A 14,101-nucleotide genomic window follows, 5' to 3' on the forward strand; every position below is an offset into this window, starting at 1 on the left:
AGCTTTCTTTTGATTTCCATTTACATGGAATATCTTTTTCCATCCGCTCACTTTCAGTCTGTATGTGTCCCTAGGTCTGAAGTGGGTCTCTTGTAGACAGCATATATATGGGTCTTGGTTTTGTATCCATTCAGCCAGTCTATGTCTTTCGGTTGGAGCATTTAATCCATTTACATTTAAGGTAATTATCAATATGTATGTTCCTATGCCCATTTTCTTAATTGTTTTGGGTTTGTTATCGTAGGTCTTTTCATTCTCTTGTGTTTCCTGCCTAGAGAAGTTCCTTCATCATTTGTTAAATGCTGGTTTGGTGGTGCTGAACTCTCTCACCTTTTGGTTGTCTGTAAAGGTTTTGATTTCTCTGTCGAATCTGAATGAGATCCTTGCTGGGTAGAGTAATCTTGGTTGGAGGATTTTTCCTTTCATCACTTTAAATATGTCCTGCCACTCCCTTCTGGCTTGCAGAGTTTCCGCTGAAAGATCCGCTGTTAACCTTATGGGGATTCCCTTGTATGTTATCTGTTGCTTTTCCCTTGCTGCTTTTAATATTTTTTCTTTGGATTTAACTTTCGATAATTTGATTAACATGTGTTTTGGCATGTTTCTCCTTGGATTTATCCTGTATGGGACTCTCTGTGCTTCCTGGACTTGATTGGCTATTTCCTTTCCCATATTAGGGAATGGTGTGTTTCTCCTTGGTTTTAACCTGTATGGGACTCTCTGTGCTTCATGGACTTGACTACTTCCTTTCCCGTATTAGCGAAGTTTTCAACTATAATCTCCTCAAATATTTTCTCAGACTCTTTCTTTTTCTCTTCTTCTTCAGGGACCCCTATAATTTGAATGTTGGTGTGTTTAATGTTGTCCCAGAGGTCTCTGAGAGTGTCCTCAATTCTTTTCCTTCTTTTTTCTTTATTCTGCTGTGCCGTAGTTATTTTCACTGTTTTATCTTCCAGGTCACTTATCTGTTCTTCTGCCTCTGTTATTCTGCTATTGATCCCTTCTAGAGCATTTTAAATTTCATTTATTGTGTTGTTCATCATTGTTTGTTTGCTCTTTATTTCTTCTAGGTCCTTGTTAAATGTTTCTTGTATTTTCTCCAATTTATTTCCAAGATTTTGGATCATCTTTATTATTATTACTCTGAATCCTTCTTCAGGTAGACTGCCTATTTCCTCTTAATTTGTTTGGTCTGGTGGGTTTTTACCTTGCTTCTTCATCTGCTGTGTATTTCTCTGTCTTCTCATCTGGCTTAACTTACTGTGTTTGGGGTCTCCTTTTCGCAGGCTGCAGGTTTGGAGTTCCCATTGTTTTTGTTGTCTCCCTCCAGTGGGTAAGGTTGGTTCAGTGGCTTTTGTAGGCTTCCTGGTGGAGGGGACTGGTGCCTGTGTTCTGGTGGATAAGGCTGGATCTTGTCTTTCTGGTGGGCAGGACTGCGTCTGGTGGTGTGTTTTGGTGTGTCTGTGACCGTATTATGATTTTAGGCATTCTCTCTGCTAATGGGCGTAGTTGTGTTCCTGTATTGCTAGTTGTTTGGCATGTGGTGTCAAGCACTGGAGCTTGCTGGTCATTGAGTGGAGCTGGGTCTTAGCATTGAGACGTAGATCTGTGGGAGAGCTTTCATCGATTGTATTACATGGGGCTGGGACGTCTCTGGTTGTCCAATGTCCTCAACTTGGCTCTCCCATCTCATAGTCTTAGGCCTGACACCCGGCCAGAGCACCAAGACCCTGTCAACCACGTGGAGATACCAGAGGGGAATCACTGCATGCCATGCAGGGCCACAGAGGAAGCTCCAGTTTTTCGTCGGGTAGCAAAGACAGGACAAGAGAAAACTCTAGGCCAGAGCCTTTAATGGGGTGTCCGAACTTGAGTTTACTTGGGAATAGCAGGGGAATTGCAATTCTAGAAGGCACAGTGTTGCAAGTTACAGGCCAGTCTGTGGAGAGTTCAGGATGTGCTGTATTTCAATAACTGTAAAAATTTGACATTCTCCTTGTGAAGAAAGCATAGCATAGAATGTCCATTTACTGTTAGACTAACCTTATGTCTGGACTCATAGTGATAAAAAGCAAGAAAGGAAAGCAATGTTTTATAGGGCCCATTTGATGATGTATAAGGCCTGAGGAAACGTAGGAGTTTTTCTCTCTATTGCATAAGTCAATTTGAAAAAGTGGTTACTTTACAGCTCTTTGACTGCTGGGGCATATATATGCATATTCAGTTACTGCTCAATCTCCTCAGGTAACTTTTTTTCCACTAAAATTGCAGCTAACTTCTGCAAAAAGCTGATATCATTGTGTCACTCAGAAATCTTACACTGTATCAGAGTTGCTGCACCAAATAACAGCCAGCACACCCAAGCTTGTTTGGAGCAATGAATAGTCAGTACAGTGGCAGGTTTCATTTCAAAACTGCAGTGGAATTAAAGAAGCTTTTACTTTCTCAGGCACTAGAAATGTTTGAGTGTATCACTACTAAGAAAAAGTACATTCTTTCTGTGCATTTTTCCTCTTCTGCTCATATCTGTTTATTTCTATAACGTATGAAGTTCTAGTCATCACATGTAATTTAGGGGAAAAATGTCTCATAATGACAGAATCAAGGAACTCCTGAAGTAGCCTGAAATTCATATAGTAAAACACATTGGGTTAAAATCTTGTCTTTAGCTGTAGGACTTGGAGGGTGTAAGGTAGACACTTCGCCATTCTTAGAGGTCAGTTCAACAGCAAAATATGTTAGGTGTAAATTAAGTGTCAGACAATATGCTGGGTTCCTAGTGGGTGTTGGGAACAGAAAGAGGAATAGGTTGAAATGGCTTTTCTTGAGGGCCTCACAGTCTGGTAGGGCAATAAGACAATATGATACATTGTAAGGACAACCAGAGAGGGCTTTGAGGTCCTAGTGGAGGGACATATCTTCTTTTGCAGTTACATTCATTTTCTGATTTGTATCACTTGTAACTCTAGGGTGCTGGCTATCGATAGTCTTTTAGTTCTAGTAAACCGGGATCATCATTCCCTAGTCCCTGTAACCTATACAGTCTCTCTTGGGATCCATGGCTATGTCCCTGATCTTTGATCTCTGTCCTCCTCTTGGTTTGAGACAGTTCTCAATACCTACTACCAGAATACAGCTGATATTCCTGGGTTTTCAAACTGCTCCTTTGTCTCACCTGGTTACACACTTCTGGCTTTTTCACTCCAGGTTTTTCCTCTATCTCTCTTCCTGTGTCCAAACCACAGCAACCCAGTCACAGAATTCTGTTGGCAAGTTGCTGAATGCAGCTGCCAGACAGAGACTTCTGTCTGTTGTTTCAAAAGGCCAGCAGATTTACTGTTGTGTCATGGAACCCTAGGGGACACCTAGCCCTTTCTAGTTGCCACTTTAAGAGACAATTAGGTCAGATTAGGTCCAGTAGAATGGAAATTTAATTAAGCAAATTATTTCATATTTATTCAGTGAGCATTTACTGAGCACATTTTGGGTGTCTGGCACTGTGCTAGGAAGTGGAAATTCAGAAACGCTCTCATGTAATTGACAGCCAAACAGGGGACACTGACATCAAACCAGATAGTTACACTGTCATGGAAGCTAAATGGAGACTTTGAGGGGGCAGAGGACAGAGCTGGAGAACTAAAGAAACTTCCACAGAAACGGTAACATTTCAGCTGGTCTTAAGAGACCAGGACTTCATCAAGGAGTACAGAACAGTCTGTTCCGAGGCATCGGAGTGGGAGAGAATGCAGTGTGATTGGGGAACGATTTTAATACAGCTGTGGGAAGAAGAAAGAGGATTCAGGGGATTGACAAGTTCTGCCTGAGATCTAAGTGGATTGTTCTCCTGCCTGTGCATTTCCCGTTGTGTTTTTCCTCTCCTGATGTGGAGGAGAATCTCCATTTCCTCTCTTCCTGCTAGAGACAAGATATTTAATAACTCACTATTCTCAAAATACTGATTTCAACATGTTTTGGGGGAAAATGTTACATTTTGACGGTGACCAGGGACGCTAAACTTTATCAGGTGGTATCCAGCTGATCTGAAAGAATGAATACAATTCTTTAAAAGTGAAATTTAGCCAGCAGTTTACGTTTAACGAGCAGTTAAAACACTTGCTGTATCTGATTCAAAGTTCTACCATCATACAAAATGGGGCCCTGCAGCTTATAAACAACTGCTCTCAGGGTATATGCCCAGTAGTGGGATTGCTGGGTCATATGGTAGTTCTATTTTTAGTTTTTTAATCCCACCAGCAGTGCAAGAGGGTTCCCTTTTCTCCACACCCTCTCCAGCATTTATTGTTTCTAGAGTTTTTGATGATGGCCAATCTGACCGGTGTGAGATGATATCTCATTGTCGTTTTGATTTGCATTTCTCTAATGATTAATGATGTTGAGCATTCTTTCATGTGTTTGTTGGCGATCTGTATATCTTCTTTGGAGAAATGTCTATTTAGTTCTTCTGCCCATTTTTGGATTGGGTTGTTTGTTTTTTTGTTATTGAGCTGCAAGAGTTGCTTATAAATTTTGGATATTAGTCCTTTGTCAGTTGCTTCGTTTGCAAATATTTTCTCCCATTCTGAGGGTTGTCTTTTGGTCTTGTTTATGGTATCCTTTGCTGTGCAAAAGCTTTTAAGTTTCATTAGGTCCCATTTGTTTATTTTTGTTTTTATTTCCATTTCTCTAGGAGGTGGGTCAATAAGGATCTTGCTGTGATTTATGTCATAGAGTGTTCTGCCTATGTTTTCCTCTAAGAGTTTGATAGTGTCTGGCCTTACATTTAGGTCTTTAACCCATTTTGAGTTTTTTTTGTATATGGTGTTAGGCAACGTTCTAATTTCAAAAAGAGTCATGTACCACAATGTTCATTGCAGCACTATTTACAATAGCCAGGACATGGAAGCAACCTAAGTGTCCAATGACAGATGAATGGATAAAGAAGATGTGGCACATATATACAATGAAATATTACTCAGCCATTAAAAGAAACGAAATTGAGTTATTTGTAGTGAGGTGGAGGTACTTGGTGTCTGTCATACAGAGTGAAGTAAGTCAGAAAGAGAAAAACAAATACCGTAAGCGAGCACATATATATGCAATCTAAAAAAAAAAAAAAGTTTGGTTAGAACCTAGGACAGGAATAAAGACGCAGATGTAGAGAATGGACTTAAGGACACGGGGAGGGGGAAGGGTAAACTGGGATGAAGTGAGAGGGTGGCATGGACATATATACACTACCAAATGTAAAATAGATAGCTAGTGGGAAGCAGCCGCATAGCACAGGGAGATCAGCTCAGTGCTTTGTGACTACCTAGAGGGCTGGGATTGGGAGGGTGGGAGGGAGACTCAAGAGAGGGGAGATATGGGATTATAAGTGTACATAGAGCTGATTCACTTTGTTATACATCAGAAACTAACACAACAATGTAAAGCAATTATACTCCAATGAAGATGTTAAAAAAAATGATAAACAACTGCTCTAGTAACGTAATTTACACACATAAAATGACCTAGACAGCTTACAGTCGTCAAGGAGAGCCTTTGTGTTCTTAAACTGAAATACTAATATGATGAGTAAGAAGATGATTCATACTATAAGCATTCACACTTCGGGAATTTTAATTTTTCAAGACTGAAGATGAACAATTTGGAGAGAGATAGACCAAACTAGTGATTCTCAAGCTGGATGTACATCAGAATCACACATGGAACTCGTTAAAAATAAAGGAGGAAGGATCTGGAAGTCAAAATTTAAAAAAATTCCACGGGTGGCTCTGTGCACAGTCAGGTTTGTAAATTCCAGGGTCCGATGACCTTTTGTGATACGTACAGTCATAAGACTGTTAGGCAGTTTTCTCTGTGAATAACTAAATGATGTAAAAATAATCCACCTGAATCTAAAAACACAATACAGATGAATGTATATGTAAAACAGAAACAGACTCACAGACATAGAAAATAAATTTGTGGTTACCAAATGGGAGGTGGGGGGAGGGATAAATTAGGAATATGGGATTAAAGTATATAAACTACTATATCTAAAATAGATAAGCAACAAGGATTTACTTATAGTACAGAGAATTATACCCATTATCTTTCAATAACCTATAATGGAATATAATCTGCAAAAATACTGAATCACTATCCTCTATACCTGAAACTAACACAATCCTATAAATCAACTATATTTCAATGAAAAAAAAACCCACCTATTCAAGATTGAATTCTATATATAAAGAATTTGTTGGAATAGAATGCCCAAGTGTTTTTTTGAATTGTGTAAGATTGTTTTAAAAACCGTATTCGACCTCAAACCATTCTGTGGGTCCAGTATAGCAATAGATACACAATATATACACTATATATAGTTCAATATAACTGAGAGGAATCTAGAGTTTACCTGTTCTTTGTGTTCTTCTCATTCCTATTAGCAATACTTCTCTCACTTTTGGTCATTGATTCATAAGTGTCTTCACCCCCAGGCAAACACAGGTGGGAATGTGCTGTTGCTTCTCTTGGTGAAAGCAGGTAACCACTTCTTCTCTTTTTCCTTTTTCTCCTTGTCCCTCTTTCCTCCAAGTTACTTCCCTGTTTCTTATCAAGATGAATGTAAAGTTGGAGAAGTGTACAGAAAAAAGGTTTAGGGAAAATGGAAAAAGTGTTGTGAGAGAGAAAATAAAATAAAAATAAGAAATGAAAGCCTTAAAGACAGTCTGTTACTTTGCTATAGGAATAGAGACTAATGCAGGCCTTGCAGATTGAGATAAATTAGATGGAAAGAGTCATGGTCACTAGCAATTGGCAAAGCTTTTAAAGTATTCTTTTGAACTTTTAAGACTTCTTTCTGAAGATGTGTGAAGTGCAAGAGGATTCTTCCAGGTGTCTAAAGGGATGGAAACTGTCCTGCTTCCTCTTCCATGGCTTGGAAAGCAGCCTTTAATACAAAGATTCCTAAAGTGGGATGTGGGAGGAACAGGGAAACAGAAAATCAGCTTTGACACAAGAAAAGAACTTGAAAATGGGAAAATCCAAAAGACAAGCACTGAAAAATATATAATTGCTTAGATGTCATCTGTGGTTCTATGTGGACGAAATTTTCACTAAAGGCATAATGTAAGGAGGTCATGGTTTTGAAGACTCTTTGGTGAAAGGGTAAAGGTTTAGGCAGCTGTATATGGAGTTCATTCCATAATTTTTTGAGGTTCACTTTTATTTTTAATAATGGAAGCAAATATAAGTTACCATCTAAATTTAGACTTGCTAGTGGATTTGAGGCATGGACATCATAAATTCACAGGATTTTGGCAACTCTGACCCATCTGAAGGCCTTTGTGGGAGGAAGGGAGATTTAGTGAGCCAGAGGAAATAAAATTTAAGTTTTAATTTCAGATGCACACTAGGCTTAGCGACTTGCACAAGTGGTGGTTTCTAAAGCAATCTCACAACTGTGAAATGGGGAGGAGATAATGAGCAGTCATTTTAATGACCCAACATAGTAAATGCTTACTTGTCATTCACAGTACATATCCATCTCAAGTCAGCAGGCATGTCCTGCTCATTGTAGCCACTTAGGGACACAGGGTGATGGAGGCTCTATCTTGATACATGTTTTTATAATCACCAAAGCAAGGAAAGATGATGCAGTAAGTCACCTTTCTTAAAGTTTCTGCCAGAAAGTGACACATGTTAGTTCTGCTCATAATTGAAAAGCAAGTCATGGGACCACATCTAACCTCAAAGCGGGAAGAGAAGGGCAATCCTCACACCCGGTCATAGAATAGGAATATATGCAAACAATTCCATTGCTGAGCACACGTAGCAAAGGCCATTTAATACAACCTAAATGAATGCGTGTGAAGAGCACAAGTATAGGGCTGAGAATAACTTATCCTGTCATAGTAAATGGTTACTTTAAGTAGTCACTGACCCTAAACTCTAGAGCCTTAGCTCTTGACAGGATCCCATGTATTAGAGCAGCGGTCCCCAGCCAGGGGCTGGTTTCATGGAAGACAATTTTTCCATGGACTGGCGGGGTGGGGGGGAGATGATTTCAGGATGATTCAAGCGCATTACATTTATTGTGCACTTTATTTCTATTATTATTACATTGTAATATATAATGAAATAATTATACACCTCACCATAATGCAGAATCAGTGGGAGCCCTGAGCTTGTTTTCCTGCGACTAGATGGTTCCATCTGGGAGTGATGGGAGACGGTGACACCCGAAGTGTGTTGCTTATGCCCAGTCTACTCCGTAAGATGCAGCTTAATTGTCACTTGCCACTCACTGATAGGGTTTTGATATGAGTCTGCAAGCAACTGATTTATTATGGTCTCTGTGCAGTCAAACCTCTCTGCTAACGATAATCTGTATTTGCACCTGTTCCTCAGCACTAGCATCACCACCTCAGCCCCACTTCAGACCTTCAGGCGTTAGATTCTCATAAGGAGTGCGCAACCTAGACCGCTTGCATGCACAGTTCACATTAGGGTTTGCACTCTGATGGGAATCTAATGCCGCCGCTGATCTGGCAGGAGGTAGAGCTCAGGCGGTAATGCAAGTGATGGGGAGCGGTTGTAAACACAGATGAAGCTTCTCTCACTCACCTGCCGCTCACCTCCTGCTGTGTGGCCTGGTTCGTAACAGGCCACAGACCAGTACCGGGGGTTGGGGACCCCTGTATTAGAGTGTAGTTTCTCCTTCTGATGACATACTTCCACACCTTTTTATCTTGCAGTCAGAGGGTACCATCCTTTGGCTTCCAGAGTTTAATGATTCTTTTCCTTTTTCCCAGGATAAAGACAACCCATTTTCACCTCAGCCTTACTGACACTGGCATTACCCATTTCTCTTAAGATAAATCTTCTTCCACCACTTCACCACATGTGACATGGTCTTCATGACCCAGGTAAATACAGTATTCAACAGACTAGTTCCTAGTGGGCTGTTCAATCTGAATGTGGGAGCTTTCTTCCCCTCTCACTCTCTTTTTTCTTCTACCGTATCTCACTCCTTCCTTGATTGAGGTCTTGGGTAAAAATGAAAAATGGTTGAGGATCTGTTGGCATAATACTGGAAGTTCTGTTATGAGAAGTGGTCAAATCAAGTTATTGGGTCTCCTAGCTACAGCAAACCCTGGAGTGGTATAAGGCACATTATTCTTTGCCCCTGAGGTAGTCATATTAATTTGCATGAATTTGTCCCCTCTTGAAACACTGGAGAAAAGTTTCTCTGCTTCCTTGTTTCTCCAATTGCAATGCTATAGGATTTGCTTTTCCTTAGCCTCAGGTTTGGGGTATAGTTTTTGGCTCAAATGCATAACTTCCCTGATCCCTTGGAGTTCCCAAGGGGTCAAAAAAATCTGCTCTCTCTCTCCCTCTGTCACACACACACACACACACACACACACACACACACACACACAGCTACACAAATTCCCAGGGATATTTCTTTGATGGTCAACCCTCTCAAAGAACTTCAACCTTCAAATGCTTGCCCTAGGCCTCTCCACTCCTGGGACTGTAGCTCCTTCCTAATGCAGAGGTAAACTAAGTTCTGTTCTTGCCTTTAACTTTATAGCAGGTGTGTCATAAAGGCTATTCCAGGGTGCCCATTTTAGTTGTTGTTTTGCTTTGGAGATAATGCAGAATGGGACTTGGAAAGAATAAGACATCAGCAACACACACTCAAGTACCATCTTTCCAAAATATCTACTCACAGAAACATTTGCTTACCCCATCTGAAGGGATAATTATTGATGGGAGGATACATTTTTGTATATTCCTAGGCTTGTTTATGGCTTCTACAATATTCTTTCCTTGGGCTACTTCCTGCCCAAATTCTCTCTCTTTGGTGATAATATAAAAATAATTATTTTAAGTGGCATTTCTGAGCATTTATGGTATGCCAGATTCTGTGTTAAGCACTTTTTGCATATTATTTCATTTACTTCTCTTCACAGGCCCACGTGTAGGTGTTGTTTTTTCAGTTTTACAGATTCCAATTCCAAGATTACCAAGGAATTAGAAGAAGAGTCTGATTTTGAATCTAGGTGTTTATCACTCAGTTCATATGCTCCATGTATATAGATAGATTATTCTTCTTCTGTCTAACGGTGGCTCATAGTTCTTTATATTTACTTACATAATAATAGTATTGAATGATACTTAAGTGATCTCTATGTGCTCAGCCTCCCTTTAAGAGAAAAAAATAGAAAGAAAAACAACAAACAAAAGGAAAAAACAAATGAAAATCCAATAACCCAATGTTAAATAGCAATTTCATACTATAGTTTTATCTGCCAGCCACTCCATTGAGGTTGTGACTGTTATATAGAGAAATGAATCAATTGCCCCTTTTGCTAGTCTCAGTTTCCAGGCTGAGCACGTCTCTATGTTGAATGTAGTTCAGACGGACCCTTAACCCTTAGCTGAAGTCACTGACTTCATCTAGGGCTCATCAAAGGAAACCCCAACAGGAAAAAACACAGGGAAGAAAACTGCTCTTAAAGAGTGATGTGTATCAGTTTCCAATATGGCACCCTACTTAGGGATTTTTAAGGATAATTTTGATCAGGCTCATTCTTACCTTCTGCTGGAATCAGAGCACACCATGACACTTTCATCATGACATATGCAATATCAGAGAAGGGACCTTAAAAGCCATTTGGAACAACCCCCTCAAAGTATAAAGACAAGGAAACTCAGGCAGAATAAGTTAAATGGCACATCTAACAAGACTAGAATGAGTTACCCCAACCCCACCCTGTGGGCAGTAGGCAGTGGTCAGGACTAGCATTCAATGCCTGAGTTACAGACCCAGCTCTGTCGTTACCATCTGTGTGCCTATGAGATTTATTTTTGTCCATTCACAGATGTTGAATAAAATAATATCTCCCTTTTTTCTTTTCATTGCTGGTAAGTGAAATAATCCATGTAAACCTGACTTCTAAAATACTAGTATAAATATAAGGAATTATATTGTTATAATTTTATCTATACTAGGCTGCCTCTTAGCCCCGTCTCTTCTGCTTCCTCTGTCTCTAAATTCATAACTGTCTACTGTTTGATGCTTCTCTATCTGTAGTAAACCAGTAGGTTTGTAATTTTGACCCCTGTGCAGATGTTTCCCACATGCTTATAGGGCATAAGCTTGGGTTAAGAGTGCAAAAAGAATCAGACTGTGTGGGTAGGAGATATGTGAGCCTCTCTGTTAGAAGGAAGAAAGAAAGAATTCTCAAGTTTGATGCCTCACAGCTTTCTTCTTCATCTTTCCAGGAAACTAACAATTTTTATGACAGCAGAGTATAAACAGGCTTGTGAAGAAGGTCCAGAAAAAGGGCTTGATTAGCTATTTATGTGTCCACTAGTATATAAGGTGTTCCATGTGGGAGTGACAGTTGCTTTTTTCTCAACTCAGAGGTTTTTGTGCTCACTCAATGTGATGGTCCTGAAACCTAGACTTGATGAGTGAGATTAGTAGTATCACATGTGGGTTAAAAGTATCTTTGGGTAAAAACATCCTGGGTGGAGTGAAAGCTCTGAGAAAGTCCAGTTTTGTGACTTTAAGCAAATTATTTAATCTTTCTGAGTCAGGATTTCCTCATGTTAAAAATGGAAACACGGATGTGGCAATCTCCATTCATCAGTTGTAACAAAGGTACCACTGTGGTAGGAGATGTTGATAATGGGGGCATCTGTGCATGTGTGGGGGTAGGGGATTTATGGGAAGTCTCTACCTTTCTCTCAATTTTGCTGTGAACCTAAAGCTGTGTAAAAATAAGTCTTCAAATAGTAAAAGATATAGATATACTGTTTTTACTAACCTTACTAGTGTTGCTGTGAGAAGGATCTAATTATGGATGTATGATACTATGCATAGAAAATCCTAAAGATGCCACCAGAAAACTACTAGAGCTAATCAATGAATTTAGTAAAGTCACAGTATACAAAATTAATACACAGAAATCTCTTGCATTCCTATACACTAACAATGAAAGATCAGAAAGAGAAATTAAGGAAACAATCCCATTTATCATTGCAACAAAAAGAATAAAATACCTAGGAATAAACCTACCTAAGGAGGCAACAGACCTATATGCAGAAAATTATAAGATACTGATGAAAGAAGTCAAAGACGACACAAACAAATGGAGAGATATACCATGTTCTCAGATTGGAAGAAGCAATTGTGAAAATGACTATACTACAGAAAGCAATCTACAGATTTAATGCAATCCCTGTCAAACTACCAATGGCATTTTTCACAGAACTAGAACAAAAAATTTCACAAATTGTATGGAAACACAAAAGACCTCAAATAGCAAAAGCAATCTTGAGGGGGAAAAAAAACAAAAAACGGAGCTGGAGGAATCAGGCTCCTTGACTTCAGACTATACTACAGGGCTACAGTAATCAAGTATGGTACTGGCACAAAAACAGAAATATAGATCAATGGAACAGGACAGAAAGCCCAGAGATAAACCCATGCACCTATGGTCACCTAATCTATGACAAAGGAGGCAAGAATATACAATGCAGCAAAGACAGCCTCTTCAATAAGTGGTGCTGGGAAAAATGGACAGATACATGTAAAAGAATGAAATTAGAACCCTCCTTAACACCATACACAAAAATAAACTCCAAATGGATTAAAGACCTAAATGTAAGGCCAGATACTGTAAAACTCTTAGAGGAAAACAGGCAGGACACTCTTTTTTTGTTTCGTTTTGTTTTTTTTGTTTTTTTTGTTTTTTTTTTTTTTTTTTTGTTTTTTTTTTTTTTTTTTTTTTTTTTTGCAGTACGTGGGCCTCTCACTGTAGTGGCCTCTCCCGTTGCAGAGCACAGGCTCCGGACGCGCAAGCTCAGCGGCCATGGCTCACGGGCCCAGCCGCTCCGCAGCATGGGGGATCTTCCCAGACCGGAGCACGAACCCGTGTCCCCTGCATCGGCAGGCGGACTCTCAACCACTGCACCACCAGGGAAGCCCAGGACACTCTTTGATATAAATCACAGCAAGATCTTTTTTGACCCACCTCCTAGGGTAATGAGAATAACATAAACAAATAGGACCTAATTAAATTAAAAGCTTTTGCACAGCAGAGGAAACCATAAAATAGATGAAAAGACAGTCCTCAGAATGGGAGAAAATATTTGCAAATGAAGCAACTGACAAAGGATTAATCTCCAAAATATACAAATAGCGCATGCAGCTCAATATCAAAAAAACAAACAACCCAATCAAAAAATGGGTGGAAGACCTAAATAGACATTTCTCCAAAGACATACAGATGACCAACAAACACGTGAAAAAAATTATTAGAGAAATGCAAGTCAAAACTACAATTAGATATCACCTCACACTGGTCAGAATGGCCATTATCACAAAATCTATAAACATTAAATGCTGGAGAGGGTGTGGAGAAAAGGGAACCCTCTTGCACTGTTGGTGGGAATGTAAATTGATACAGCTACTATGGAGAACAGTATGGAGGTTCCTTAAAAAACTAAAAATAGAACTACCATATGACCCAGCAATCCCAATCCTGGGCATATACCCAGAGAAAACCATAATTCAAAAAGAGTCATGCACCCCAATGTTCATTGCAGCACTATTTACAATAGCCAGGACATGGAAACAACCTAAATGTCCGTCAACAGAGGAATGGATAAAGAAGATGTGGTACATATATACAATGGTATATTACTCAGCCATAAAAAGGAATGAAATCGGGTCATTTGTAGAGACATAGATGGAGCTAGAGACTGTCATACAGAGTGAAGTAAGTCAGAAAGAGAAAAACATATATTGTATATTAACGCATATATGTGGAATCTGAAAAAAAATTGATACAGACGACCTTATTTACAAAGCAGAAATAGAGGCACAGACGTAAAGAACAAATGTATGGATCCCAAGGGGGAAGGGAGGTGGGGAGGGATGAATTGGGAAATTGGGATTGACATATATACACTATTGATACTATGTATAAAATAGATAACTAGGGCTTCCCTGGTGGCACAGTGGTTGGGAGTCTGCCTGCCGATGCAGGGGACGCAGGTTCGTGCCCCGGTCTGGGAAGATCCCACATGCCGCGGA

At 39.6% G+C, this 14,101-nt stretch overlaps 1 long non-coding RNA gene across 3 annotated transcripts in view; it reads left to right on the forward strand.

Annotated features, from left to right (window-relative positions):
* The window catches only part of LOC114484543 (uncharacterized), a 233,148-nt gene that overhangs the window by 186,963 nt on the left and 32,084 nt on the right, over positions 1-14,101 (forward strand). Inside the window, exon 1 of one of the 3 annotated variants that reach the window (XR_008616113.1) lies at positions 8,805-8,912. The exons of the other annotated variants lie outside the window; for them this stretch is intronic. This is a non-coding gene — a long non-coding RNA (uncharacterized lncRNA). Of the gene's footprint in view, positions 1-8,804; positions 8,913-14,101 lie in introns of those variants that run through there. 3 annotated transcript variants of the gene reach the window in all.

This window comes from Physeter macrocephalus, chromosome 20, assembly GCF_002837175.3.
Source record: "Physeter macrocephalus isolate SW-GA chromosome 20, ASM283717v5, whole genome shotgun sequence".
In the NCBI taxonomy this organism is placed as follows: domain Eukaryota; kingdom Metazoa; phylum Chordata; class Mammalia; order Artiodactyla; family Physeteridae; genus Physeter; species Physeter macrocephalus.